The sequence below is a fragment of the Lissotriton helveticus genome, chromosome 7 (genome assembly GCF_964261635.1).
Source record: "Lissotriton helveticus chromosome 7, aLisHel1.1, whole genome shotgun sequence".
Classification (NCBI taxonomy): domain Eukaryota; kingdom Metazoa; phylum Chordata; class Amphibia; order Caudata; family Salamandridae; genus Lissotriton; species Lissotriton helveticus.
This window is the reverse complement of record NC_136068.1, coordinates 853553486-853566940: the sequence shown is the minus strand read 5'-3', so window position 1 is coordinate 853566940 and position 13455 is coordinate 853553486.

Here is a 13455-nt window from a genome sequence, read left to right as displayed (position 1 = left end):
GGTTTAGTTTTGTCACATTATAAAGAACTCACTAAATCTATCAGAATACAAAGAGAAACATTAGACTGGATGCACCGCCAACCCTGGCAGGGGCCCTGGTGAGTCCCGGCTCCTCCCATGAGAAGGGCTGAGAGTCAACAGACCCCTACAGCTGCCCACGCCTTATACATACATACAGGATGTGGTCCGTCGCTAGACTGACAAATTTGGTGCTGGAAACCAGGGTTTGAGCCTAAGGGTCGCGTCCACTTCATCTCCCCGTGCCTGAATGTGTAATGTAAATACGGTGCTCATGTAAAGCGCTCCAATACCTTTGGGTCGAGTTCGCGCTATGTAAATATGCAAAAAAAACAAAAAACACATTCAAGGGGAGGAAGACAAGACGAGGCTGCCTTCTCGTTGGAAATTCCAGTTAGCTAGGTATAATAGGTTTCCATCACACCCAGCTGCTGTTCCATGGTTCTGGACATCTGATAAGCTGACGCGGCTTCCAATTACATCATCAAACTGGTGCTGCTGCGGAATGTTTCAGTTCCTTAGCAGTCGCCTCCAGTGCTCCTGGTCCTGTTTAATCCTGTCATTGTGTTTGTGCTCCACCCACCCCACAGGGACAATGAGAGTTCTGAGTTTGGAGAACAGGTCATTATAAGGAAGATGTAAGGGGTTTCTCACCCTCTTACCCATTCTAGGGTGGGGGCTGTCTACTTGTTATTTTTTTTACTTCTGACTACCCCAGAAGTATACAATATGAAACAGGGATGAGAATTACACGTAGCCAGCAGAGGCAGCCCTCAGGGAAAACTCACAACCATGACACGAGTTTCTTTCTCCCTGTGTGTAGGGCTGCAGTGACACTCTCTGCCTTGTTTGTTTTATGCTGCCAATCTGGACGGCGTGACAGCACACTGCAGGCCAGGAAAGAGAACCCTGAGTGCTGACTTCAGATCAGCCCTGGCATAAAAAGATGCAGCAAAAAAAAAAAAGAAATCAGTCGCTTACATTTCCAACGGGAGTTCAGGCAATGTTTCAAGCTGACATGCATACGGCTGTCATTCTCTGTGCTGCTCAGACAACTCGCGCCACCCTCCCGCAAAGTTACTCGTCTGAGTCGTCTCACTTACCATTTAGGACTGCATCTTCCATGTTTGTTAAATTAATGGAATTACATAACGATTCAAATAGTAAACAGGCCTAACAGCACCGTATTAAATTGGGCAAACACTTAAAATATAAAACACGCTTACTAATGTTTTTCTTTTGGTAGAAGCTCATTCATCTATCGTAAAAAATTTGTTTTAAATATTTTTCTTATTTTGGGTCTTCTGGAGCTTATGAAGTACCTCTGAGCTTGGTAACAATAAGAGCAGAACCGGATGCTGTTCGCAGAACCATTCCAGCAACAAGGGGGAAGACTAAAACATTGCATTTTCTTGTTGGAAGATACTAAAAGAAAAGGCATCTTTTTATTTAGAAACATTGCTGCCAAAATAGATCTGGAGTTTACAGGTTCTGTTCTTCTCTGAAGGAATTGCAGGTAGGTCAAAAAATGAAAAACACAGTAAGAACAAGACTTTGGAAAAGATAAAGAAAATAAGACTAATTTAATGAGTCTGATAGGTCGAAGGGTCAAAAGTTAAAAAAAAATGTCATGTTTTTGTTTCTGATACCTGTATGCCCATTTGTAGAGCGTGAAGTGACTAAAGCCACAAACGAGAGCTGTTGGCTTTGGCAATGTCTTTAAGCCATCTTGTACAGCAACGTGCCTGCTGTGTTGCATTGTTAAAATTTAACATGAAAAGGTAAAAATAAGCAATATGAAACTATGAACTGTGAAGATCGCCACGTCATAGTGAATATTTTGCCTATGGCGGATGGGGGTTGGGAATAGGGACAAATGGAAAAGGGTGGGAGGAACGGAAGGGAAGGGGCATTACGAACAAAGGGAGGCAGGGTGGTAGGGAACATTCAAAAGAGAAGTTAAAAACAAGCATTTGCAATGCAATTGGTCTCGTTTAACACGTTGCTGTCTAGAAATTGCCCATTTGTTGAAGACTGGCATTGTGATGTGGTATTATTGATAAACATTAGGCAAATATCATGCTTAAAAAGTGCACTGTTTTTAGTGAAATATAAACGTAGTTGTGGTTGCCCACTCTGATGGGCGACTAGTAACTCTTTTCATCAGGCGTATCTCGACTGGAAGTAAGTGTCAATGGGCAGCCTTCAATAATACCCAGTGTCCCACATCCTCATTTCTAATAAAGGATCAACCACACTGTCACACTTGTAGGTATGCCAGAAGCATGTTGCGGTGATGCTCTTGTGTGTGTTTTTAAAGGGACTAACTGAATACATTGCAGTGTTCACATTTGTCACTGTTTTAACAGCTGGCAAGTATTGAGCAGCAGTTTCAGACTTTGTTGGTATTTTAGGCAAAAGCCCATTGCGTTTTGGACTTGTAGTTTCACCTTTGATGTTGTCTGGATGAACAAAAAAATTCCAGCATGCAAAATAATTCTGGATGAAAGGCTAGGACTGGCAGAACGTATAACACATTTATGGGGCTTGCCAGCTAGGTATGAAAACGAGGCAAAATAAAAGGCAAGAATGAATAACAGTTTTTGTCTTTGGTGCTCCCATTAACCCCTTGCACATTGTTGTCCCGTTTTGCTTACAGCAATTCCTGTGTATCAATGCATAGTAGAACATTGCCTTTGGGCAGTTGTCTAAGTTTGCTCAGTTATCTCACTTGAAATATTTGGGTTGATTGCTGTGTTTTACATAGTGTAAGAAATTGGATTGTTTTTTAAGGTGGATGCGGGTGCGACTATCCACCTCAAGCAATAATGATAACCCATTATTATATCAGGATCTACCCTCAAAGTCACTTCGTTAGCCAGAGTTCAACCCCTTGATAGCTATGACACAGATCAGAGAGGCTTAACTTACGCTGAGTAACAATAAATAATCAAAGCTGAAATCCCAACAATTTAATATAGAGTTGCTATTTTGGAGCTGAATGAAGTAAAGTTGACCCTACAGTTTGTAAGAAGTTTTTAACTATCTGAAAAAGGTGCTTCCAAAGTTGCAATGAGATTTGACCTTGGTACAGTATCTGTAACTAAAAGTTCTGAAATCGTATCAAGAGATTAAACATTCTTGGTTAAGCTCCTGCAGACTGTTTTTTAAATTTTTTTATTATGGAGCTGTGCCAGGTCAGTAAGAATCATCATAGCTTTAAAACATTATTAACGTTGGTGTTGAATTATTTAGCAATGCCAATAGCTCAAACTTTAATAATGTGAGCCCTATTGCATTGCAAATGCTTGTTACTTCTCTTATGTAGCAATTGGTTGACTCGATGCACACTTGCTCTTCTTTAGGGAAAGATGTATTCATTCATTTCTTTTTTCTTCCAAAAAATAAATTGACCTATAATATTCAACCCACTACAAAAAATTAGACCAACCAAGAAAAAGAGAAATTGATGAGGCACACTTGTCTGTCAGTCACTGTACATTTAGTAAATGGACGTCTACATATTATTGTATTAGAAGAAGAAAGACAACTAGAGCTTTTATGCTGATGTGGTAAGAGATGCTTCAATCCTGATTATGCTTACTTTGATTTGAGAGAGTCTAATTTTTCAGAGTGTGATCGGAAATCTTCAAGGAGCGCTGGGGAATGTATGAATGAGAAACAGGAGGGGAGCAAAGAGGGACAGGTTAATATTTTACTGTTTCACTTTTGTGAAGCAAAATCCGCTTGATGCCTAAGAGTGTGATCAGACCCTCATTATAAAGGATCTGTAGAGGAGGCTGATGTCACTCTGCTCTATGCCCTGGTCAATCTCCCCAGTTAGGTTTAGCTGGACTTCAAAGCTAGTGGTCACTCTTCCCCATGTGTTTTCTATGATTAATAATGTACTCTGGTAGAGCACAGACAAGAACAGTGTTCAACATCAGAGCAGTGTGACAAAGAAAGGTACGGTCGCCTCATTAGAAGAAGAGGCCATTGTGAATTACTGTTAATAAGAGGCAATAATACCTAGTAACAATGGGCCACTCATTCTAACTGAACCTTATGAAAGCCACATTATACCACAAAATATAGGGAGGGAAATACTTTTATATTGAAGCTGGTGCTCATAATGATGATGAGGTTGTATGACATAGGCACGCGTGGCTGAACCACATGCGCTCCTACAATGCAGTGCCAGCCACAAATGTGTCTTATTCATACATTCCTTTACCACGCAATTTTGTTGTGAAGGCATGATTGGTAAAGGGTTATGCATGGTAAAGATCACCACTACCCTGACCCCTCCCCGCCATAAGCCCTAAACTCTAATCCCTCACCCCCGCTCTGAGGCCTAAAACCTACCACGGCCTCCCCTTAAAACTACCCCTTCCCCTGCCTCCGCCCTGAGGCTTATAACCCTGCCCCTAGCAAAAACTACCCTACCACAGCCCCCCTGCCCTGAAGCCTAAAACTTACTCCCATGCTGCCCTCAAAACTAACCCTACTGCTTTTCCCACCCTGAGGTCTAAAACCCTGTCCCCTTTAAAAAAAACTACCCAGAACCCCCGCCCTGAGCCCTAAAACTGACCCCATCCCTAAAATCTCCCCCCAAGACTAACCCAAGCCCGTAAAAATCCCAAACCCTCCCCCTGTCATATACCCTAAAACCCTACCCCCTTTTAAAAAGACTGCCCTGATCCCCACCCATCTTGAGCCCTAAAACCAACCCCCACACATGAAAATGACCCCTCGAAACCCAGCCCCAGCCCCACTTACCTGTCCACATCCGGAGCTACCTGTTCCAACACTTCCTCTTCCTCTCCCCCCCCCCATCCAGACAATAGATGCATGGTTAAGGCAGATGCGTGGTTCAGGCAAGTGTTGTCACTCATTCAAGGAAGCGGCACATGTGGCTCAGCCTATGTTGTAAAGGCTGTTTGATGGTGATGCCGATGATTATTAATCACATTGTTGTCATTGTTAATTAAGATCATGAGATATAATAATATCTACAAATGTAAAACATAATTAACAGAATATTAAAAAAATAATGATTATTCTTACTAGGGCTATTAATGATGTTATTACATGTGACATTTGCAAACTTTTACTGCTACTACTGCTATTATTCTTCATACTAATATTACCGCCAGGCCTGGGTGTAGTTCGCGGAACTCCGTGAAGTGACAAAAAAACTCTGCAGCGTTTCACAAGTGGTGAAGTGCAGTGTGAATTGCAGTTCACGCTTATCTTCCTGCCGTTCAAGTAGAAATTCTACCCGAGCGGCAGCTCATGCACGCCAACTTACCGTTCGCGAGCGGATAAAAAACTCAGCTGCACTACGCGGAGCAGAGTTTTCTGCACTCTGCGAATTCCGCTGAGCGTGGAGTGCAGAAAACTGTGCAAACTCCGCAAACGGAGCATAGTTCACCGCCCATGCCTAATCACGACTAGTACTACTTAATACTGGTAGCATTAATTTATTACTACTAGTAATAAGAATAGTAACAGTTAACAAGGACAAAATTCCTCTTCTCAACTGGTTACACTCCATATAAATTACATTTATTGGACATCAAACCTGTGTCTTAGAGTGTTGACCGTTCTATTCACACAGTTCAAATGACAATATCCAGTCTCATTATTGCAATTGTTAAGATGTTTTCTGGACAGTGTGTTGCCTTGAGTTTTCACAGTGGAAAAGTTGCTGCAAGTGCAAAATTGTGCTCGATTCACAATAAAAGTAGCAAATCTGCTCAAGAAAAATGTATCTCTACATTTGGAGTATATTTGAGAATTAGTGAGAATTTTTTTAAACATCCCGACATATTTTCAGGAAGTTGAAACAGTTGAAGCTTTGCAGGAACACTCACATTTATACACATTTATAGAATCATCAATGTACATTGTGTGTAACTTTTACAAACGTGTGAAAGGATATATTGTTAATTTACATACCTGTAAATGCTCAGTCAAGGTGCATTTGTGCATGGTTTTTTTTCTCCAAATGGAAAGTATTTGCCAATGAGGAGAAACCCATTCGGTCACGCCCCTAGCAATGTTGTGGAAGTTCCTTCTCTGTTCTCACCCTTGGTAGCGATTTACAAAAACGTTTGGTGGGTGAAAAATCTCCAGCTATGTTGGAAATGAGCCATACAAAGTTAAACATGCAACTTTTTGGATGTTCACCAACTTTGGAGGAAAGTTCTCCTCTGAGATGCTCACTCTCTACCACTGGAGACAGATTTACTTCCACATGAAATAACATGATTTTAGCAAAAAATTACATGTGAGGAAATCTATTTAAGAGTTTAAACATACCCTCTGTACATTTACCCTTTCAATCAGAGCATTTGAACTCCTAAGTTAGACATGTGAAAAGAATAATTAAACACAAATTCATCATTTATTTTGATCAAGATAAAGTTCACAATCATATTGGTCTGAAATCTACTTAGAAGGGTATTTTTTATCATCCGGTGGCAATGGACATAGTGGCAAAAATCTGAACAGAAAGCATGAGGGTGTTCCAGAGTTTTGGGGCATTCAATGCAAGTGATTTACAGTGGGTGACTCAGGAAGCAGGAAGGCGTGCCAAAAGATATTGTACTGAGGATCATAGGGCATGTGTGGGGACTTCAAAGAGGATAGAGAGGATAGTTGGCCCCATGCAGATAAACTAAAGGCAGTAAAGGGAGATGAAATGGGGTAGAGGTGGGGGAAATTATTTTGGGGGTTTGAAGATGAATTCCAAGTATAAAAAGAAGAAAGTGGAGAGAACCAAGAGAAAGGATACACAGTCATTATAACAGTGAGGATGAGTAAATCATTAGTCTGAAAAGTGAAAAGTGTCTTAATAGTCGGCAAAGTGTACGGGGAAAGGGCATTCAAGAGTTGCAGGTGGTGTTAAATTTGTAATAATCGACAACATTCTTGCTGTGATGTAAGTCCACAGTATTCATATTGATTAATGAATAAAACAAGAAGACAAAAATGTCCAGAGCCAGACTTTGATCCCAAGAAAAAATCGTGGCGTGAGAGGCCACCCTCGATCTAACTATGACAGAATATTGCATATTGATATGCGTGAAAACCAAGATAGAAAATGTACTTCCTCCAGGTTTAATATTGTTCTTTGCATAGTGTTGAATAGTTTGTATGACGTTTTCCTACCTTATGTGTATGGTTGGTATAGTGTGCTGTCTTTTTGAGCTGTGTAGATATTGGAAGTTTTTTGTGTTGAGCATGAGGCGGTGAAAGATGGAATAGTGGCTTAAGCCAGTGTTGTCTGCCTTTGGCGTGGGTTCCAGGGAATCCCTGAAGTGAAGTGTAGTATGTGGCAGGGGGTGCAGTCTAAGACTGCTTAGCCGTGCTTGAGTTAATAGGGGCTCATGTGGGTTCCTTCATCAACCCCCACAAATGGCACCATTAGGAGGAACACAATGAAGAGTAGATTTATCGCTACTTTTTTTAGTTCAAAGTGTTACAAGCTAGTGCAAAGTGTGATAAAGTATTTACATTCTAGCGCAATACATTTTTGTACAGAAAAGTAGCCCTAAAATTAATGCAAATAGTGCTTTGTGCTGCTTAGCATTACTTTGAGTCCATGGGGTAACCCATGAGTCGTACAAGACTGTTCTACTGCTACATGGATTTGGACACAAAGCCCTGTTTTAAAATTGGTAGACATGGCTTTGACCCATACAATGATACCTCCTTGAGGCAAGCATGAATACGTAGAACATTTTTAATTTCTCCAAACCTTTCACAAATTGCATATGCGCTGTACTGTACAGAACAATTCAATGTGGGAGAAGTTTTAAAGTTAGTCTAAGCATAGTATTTTGTACAGCAACTGAACCCTTCCAGTACAAACCCTATGCTAGACGTTACATTCTTTAGTGCAAAGGTGTTTTCTCAGCCGCGGCCCGTAAAGGGAGTTACCGTGGGGCAGGAATGTGAAGAGGGGGAGGGGCAGGGTGGGGGGTGCTAAAAACCGGCACATGGATAATGCAGGTAAGTAAACAATTTAATTAATAAAACGAATTTCGTAGCGCGCACTGCATCGCAAAATACGATGCAAGGCACGCTACGAAATTTGTTTTATTAAATTGTTTACTTACTTGCAATTATCCATGTGCCGGTTTTTAGCACCCCCATCCTGCCCTTCCCCCTCCCCGCCTTCCTGCCCCACTGTAACTCCCTCCACGGGCCAGGGCTGTGTTTTCTGGCATTAGGCAGCATATTTGTGCACCATCAATGGGAAAGAGAACAGCAGGACTATATTTAAGTAGATAGTGTGCTGTAATTCTTTCTCTCCCTAGTGCAATGAGTGTGATACGGCGGGATTTCTGATCTATTGCTATAAATCTAGATCCCAACTCAGGTCGACTGAACCATTGGTACCTGTCATAGAGTAAAAGGCAATCCACTACTAGGTCAATCAATAAGGACTTAGACCACTCCAAAGAACCACCTACTACGAATAAGTTTTAAAAGTTTATTACAAAGCCAAAGTTAACTGGAGATACAAACATCTCAAAATAAGGTTTAAAAGATATACTGGTATCAATACAAACATAAATTTTCTAAATGCTCTTAGTCGGCAAAAGAATATCACCAAACCCAATTCAAAAATCATCAGAGTTGCAAGAATAGACACAAGCTGTAGCTTGTGAGTCATTTACAGAAAGGAAAAAATACAGATTAGACTGTCCCTACACTAGACTAAGTGACATCCCTACTTAGCAGAATCTTAACCTAAAAAGGTGTCAGTGTGGTGACTTTCCAAAGAAGATCACTCACTTCCCTTAGTCTTCGTTGTAAATCGGTCTCTCGCAGTTAACCCATCTGCCTACTCATCCGCTCTCTTAGGTTCCTCAGACCATCTGCTCTAACTCCACCCAGGGGTGCTGTCCCTAATACAAAAATCACATTTACAATAGAAACGCCCTTTAGAGACGCCCCTCACGTGGTGTTGGTTCTGGCATTTTCCATGCTGATACTCCTCTGGGCCCATCGTTAGCGTTGACCTTGCTTCTCAGGCTCTTCTCCGGCAGGACGGTACCCCCCAGGAAATTCCTGAAGCCTCCTCCAGGCCTGTGCCTGGCTCACTGAACAAAACCCTATTCATCACTCTCTTGATTGGAACCTCCTCGCACCTGCAAACAGACACTTGTACAGTGGGCCCCAAATTCCGGCCTCCACCGTATCTTCTAAGTCGTAAACCATCGAGCAGTCTCTGCAATTTATGCTTAACATGACCTTCCTCTAACTAGCACATGCAGATCAAAAGAAACGACCTCATCTATTCAGGCCTATTAGAATTACATGAAACGGGCCTGTGCACTCTGTAAACCTTTAATTTCTTAGTCTAAACAGTATTCTAACTTATTACACACAATGGTTATATGAAACACTTCTATAAAACATATATTTCAGTTCTATGATCAATAATACCTTGAATTATAACAACATTAAAAGTCCACATCATATGAGAGTGTAACAGCACCTTTTCATTCTCTGTGAACTGCCATGTGGCCTACACATTTCTACGTTTAGCAGCATTACATTCTCCTCTACAACAACCACATAACATGGAACTTCAACATCATTCTAACATCTCTACACACTTCTACATTAGCTTTTCACACTGATATATGCATTCTATTTTAATTAAACACTCTTATATATTTTCACTCTATAAATTCGACACTCTTATATAATCTTTACTAAACTGATGCAACGTGCTTGTAAATATGATGCACTTCTACTTTTTCTTGATTTGCGCTCTCTCAGTTCCCCCCTTTGATGACTTTTAGTAGTCATCACCATCACAACACCATCCCTGAGGTATGAACTGAATCATACAGAACTCGTTGCAGTACTCCCTCGTTTCATCATCTCTAGAGCCCTCAGACTCCTGTACTGATTGTCCTGCATCGCAGCTAATCTCCTCTCCTGCTCTCTCAGGGATCTCTGCAACCTATTTGATCTATACCATTGGTACAGCCGCACCAATCCCCACAAGGTGATTATGCAAATCACTATTATGATAATAGGTTTCAGTATGTACCAAATGAAACTCTTTCCTAGGTTGGCAAACCAACATCCAACTTTACCCATTCCATGACCTACTTTTTCCCACACAGTTACCTGTGTCAAATCCTCAATCTCATGATGAATTTCAGTGATGTTCCGTATATACTTTTCTAGAGGTTTTGAATTGTCTGGAATGTAAGTGCAACATTCCTGAACCTTCAAAGCCTTACAGACTCCTCCCTCTTTGGCTAACAGAACGTCTAGACCAAGTCGGTTCTGAAGAACCATTGCCCTTATCGATTACATCTCTCCCTCCAACAGCATTAATGATCTAGCAGTACTAGCGGACAACCTATCTACAACTGTTGCCAGTCTTCTAATCTTGACATCATTCAGTGCTATCCCTAAAAGAGGAAACATAGCACCAAATACGTCTCCAACTACCTCCTCATAGTTTACATCCCTTCTTCCTCTAGCTTGAGTTCCTCTCTCTATAATTTCCAAATCCTCAGCATGGTATATTTTGGGGAAGACAATTGCTAAATAACATGATCCATACCAATTATCCGGTAGTTTCACGTATGCATTTCTTCCACAAACAAAATATACATTCGGGATCACCTGCATTTCCTTCAAGAAATCTTTTGTATAATATTCTAATTGGAAAGCATGTTCACAATTTACTTCTCCCACAAACACATTCTCATAATAGGTTTTACCCCTATATATACACAGTTTCCCCTTCTTCTCTCGATCTAAAGCTATTGGACCATTACTATCCTTTCTTTGGTGTGACCTTTCTTCCTCGGTCCAATCTGTTTTCCATTGTCCTGAAGCCTTTAAGATCTTCTGTCTCCTGTATCGATCATCCACCTGTCCTATAAACCTTTTCTCAATTTCTGACACTTTACAAGTCAAATTATTTCTTCGGGCATGTGAAGTATCTAACGTTTTCCAAGGAATGAAACATTTCTTTAATCTCTCTTCACTCTTATAATAATCCCACTTGTTCATGTGCTTGTAGTTTGGAACTTCTGGTAAAACAGCATCAAAATTTGAAAAATAATACTCAAAACCATCACGTTCATAAAATATACTAAGCAACAAACTACATGTGATTCTATAAGTCAATGGAAGATGATGATATCTAATACCTTAGTCTACAGAGGCTGGCATTTGCATGCAAACGTAGCAATTCTTTACCTCCATAGCATCAATATATTCATAAAGCAATTTAGCATATGCATTTGATTTGAAATTTCCCTTTGATTCATCCACATGCAACCTACGAGTCTCTGCTGCTACTAAAGCTTTATCTTTCTCTGTATTGTCCCCCCTTTGACCAGCAGTAGTAGGTTTCTGTATCGATACAATTTTTGCTTCCTTTGTTGCCTTCTCTTCATTTTCATGTCCCACTACATATGATATAGTAACTACTAAAACTATAAGAGAAATTACTCCCACTAAAAGTGTGCCTACTATGCATTTTGTCCTGCGGTTTGGGTTGCCAGCCTCCATGATCTCAAGACAGTGTAGTTCTGGTTTTCTTTCACAACACAAAGTCTCTTTCCTTTGCTTACTCAGTCTTCCCGAACCACACCTGGAAGCTGATAATCCCTTCTGCAAGATCAGTCTTTGAGTTCTATAGCAACAGACAACCCTAGCCCTTCTCCGTCCACTAAATGGGAAATCCCTAAATTTTTTCTTCTTCCACTTGGCGCTAGGTTATCTTTCAATCTGTTTATTTACAAAGTCTTTAGCAATCTGGAATCAGACGTGTTCCAGCGGCTCTAATCACGTATTCTAATATTTCCAAACGAAGAATGATCTCCTCATGTGTTGGCCTCGTTGAACAAAAAGTCGGAAATTCTATTCTGTTTAAAACCATGACTCTTATCCCGCTCAGATAAGGAGGATTGGGGATAGTGAGTGTCAGCAACCCTTCGACCTCCACTCCGGGTATCACCAACACTATTTCCACTGTTATGATTGGGTCAGTACTGATCAATGTCACTTCCCTCACCCTCCCGGATCTCCGTGCACTGGACATCTGCAGCTAGATAGGTCCACTCAGGAGTAGCGTATCTTCTGCAGGGCACTCGCACCCTCCTCGTTCTTCTCGGACCTACCTGTTCCTGTCTCTGTGCACCTTCGTCCAGATCCGAGTCTTCAGATATAGGAGCAAGAGTTCTCTCTGGAGTTGGCTTCAAGCTCGGCCTCTTCCTTCTTTCAGGCCAACTAGCTTCTCCACGCCTTGTTCTCCTATTTCTTGTCCTCACACTCGGTTCTTGATCACTCTTGTCTAGATCTGTGTCTGAGCCGTATTCACAGCAACTTTCTCCTTCCGTGGCAACTTCATTTTCACTGTCGTCCTGTCTTTCTTCTTCTGGATCTGTAGCACTCCCAACTTCTTTTGACACCCCCACAGCTTGACTGATCCCCTCTAGTGGGTCACCGTCCACAGCTGGATTTTCATCTGTGAGAGGAGCTGTTTCTTCTAAGGGTGCTGAAACTCTTCGAGTATGGGAAGCGTGAATCCAGTTTGGCAGCCCTCCACACTTTACAGCAGTATTCGTTGTCAGGATTATTTGGTAGGGCCCCTTCCAAGGCACATCTAGGCAGTTCTTCCGGACGTGCTTTTTAATCAGTACCCAATCTCCCGGGCACAAGTCGTGACATAGGTCTCTTGAAGATGGAACTTCAGCAGCCTGCACCCTTTCCTGGCGTCTGTTCTGATTCCTGTCGTGCGCCGCCCTAATCCACGCATTAAGGGCCTCAAACTGTGTTGGTCTAGGCAAAGGTCTCAATGAGGACATAACTGCTTTCAGCTGATGCAACACTTCTAGTCTAAACGTTCCGTATTTTGGAAAAGTCAGTTCCTCATTCCCTTCTGTAATCTTACTCCAAGTATCAAGCCACAGTATAGTATGCAACCCAACATTCGTTGCCATATAATGAGCTGGTGTACCCTCTGGCGGTGCCTCTTCCCCGTAATAAGATTCTCTTCTTTTTCTCTTAAAGATCGCTCTCAAACATTTAAAACACTTCATGTTGGAACAGCCTGCCTGCCGACATTCGCCATATCCCCAATCTCCTCTCTTTCAGGAAACGTATAAAAACATGGCTCTTTCCTCTACCCCTATAAAAGAATCGGCCAGCCTTAGTTCACCCTCGTCAATAAACCACAAGAGTAGCTACTAGCGCCAGGATACCTGCCAGGTGACAGCCGCGCTTTATAAATATTTCAAATAATAAATAAAATGTTCAAAATCTACAAAATTTCTATTTTCTCCGCGTTCGTTTACTTCCTAATGACAATCCACCATTCTCAGCGCGGTTCTCGCTAACCGGCCTATCACAGCGAGGCTTCACACCAACCGGCCTATCACAGCA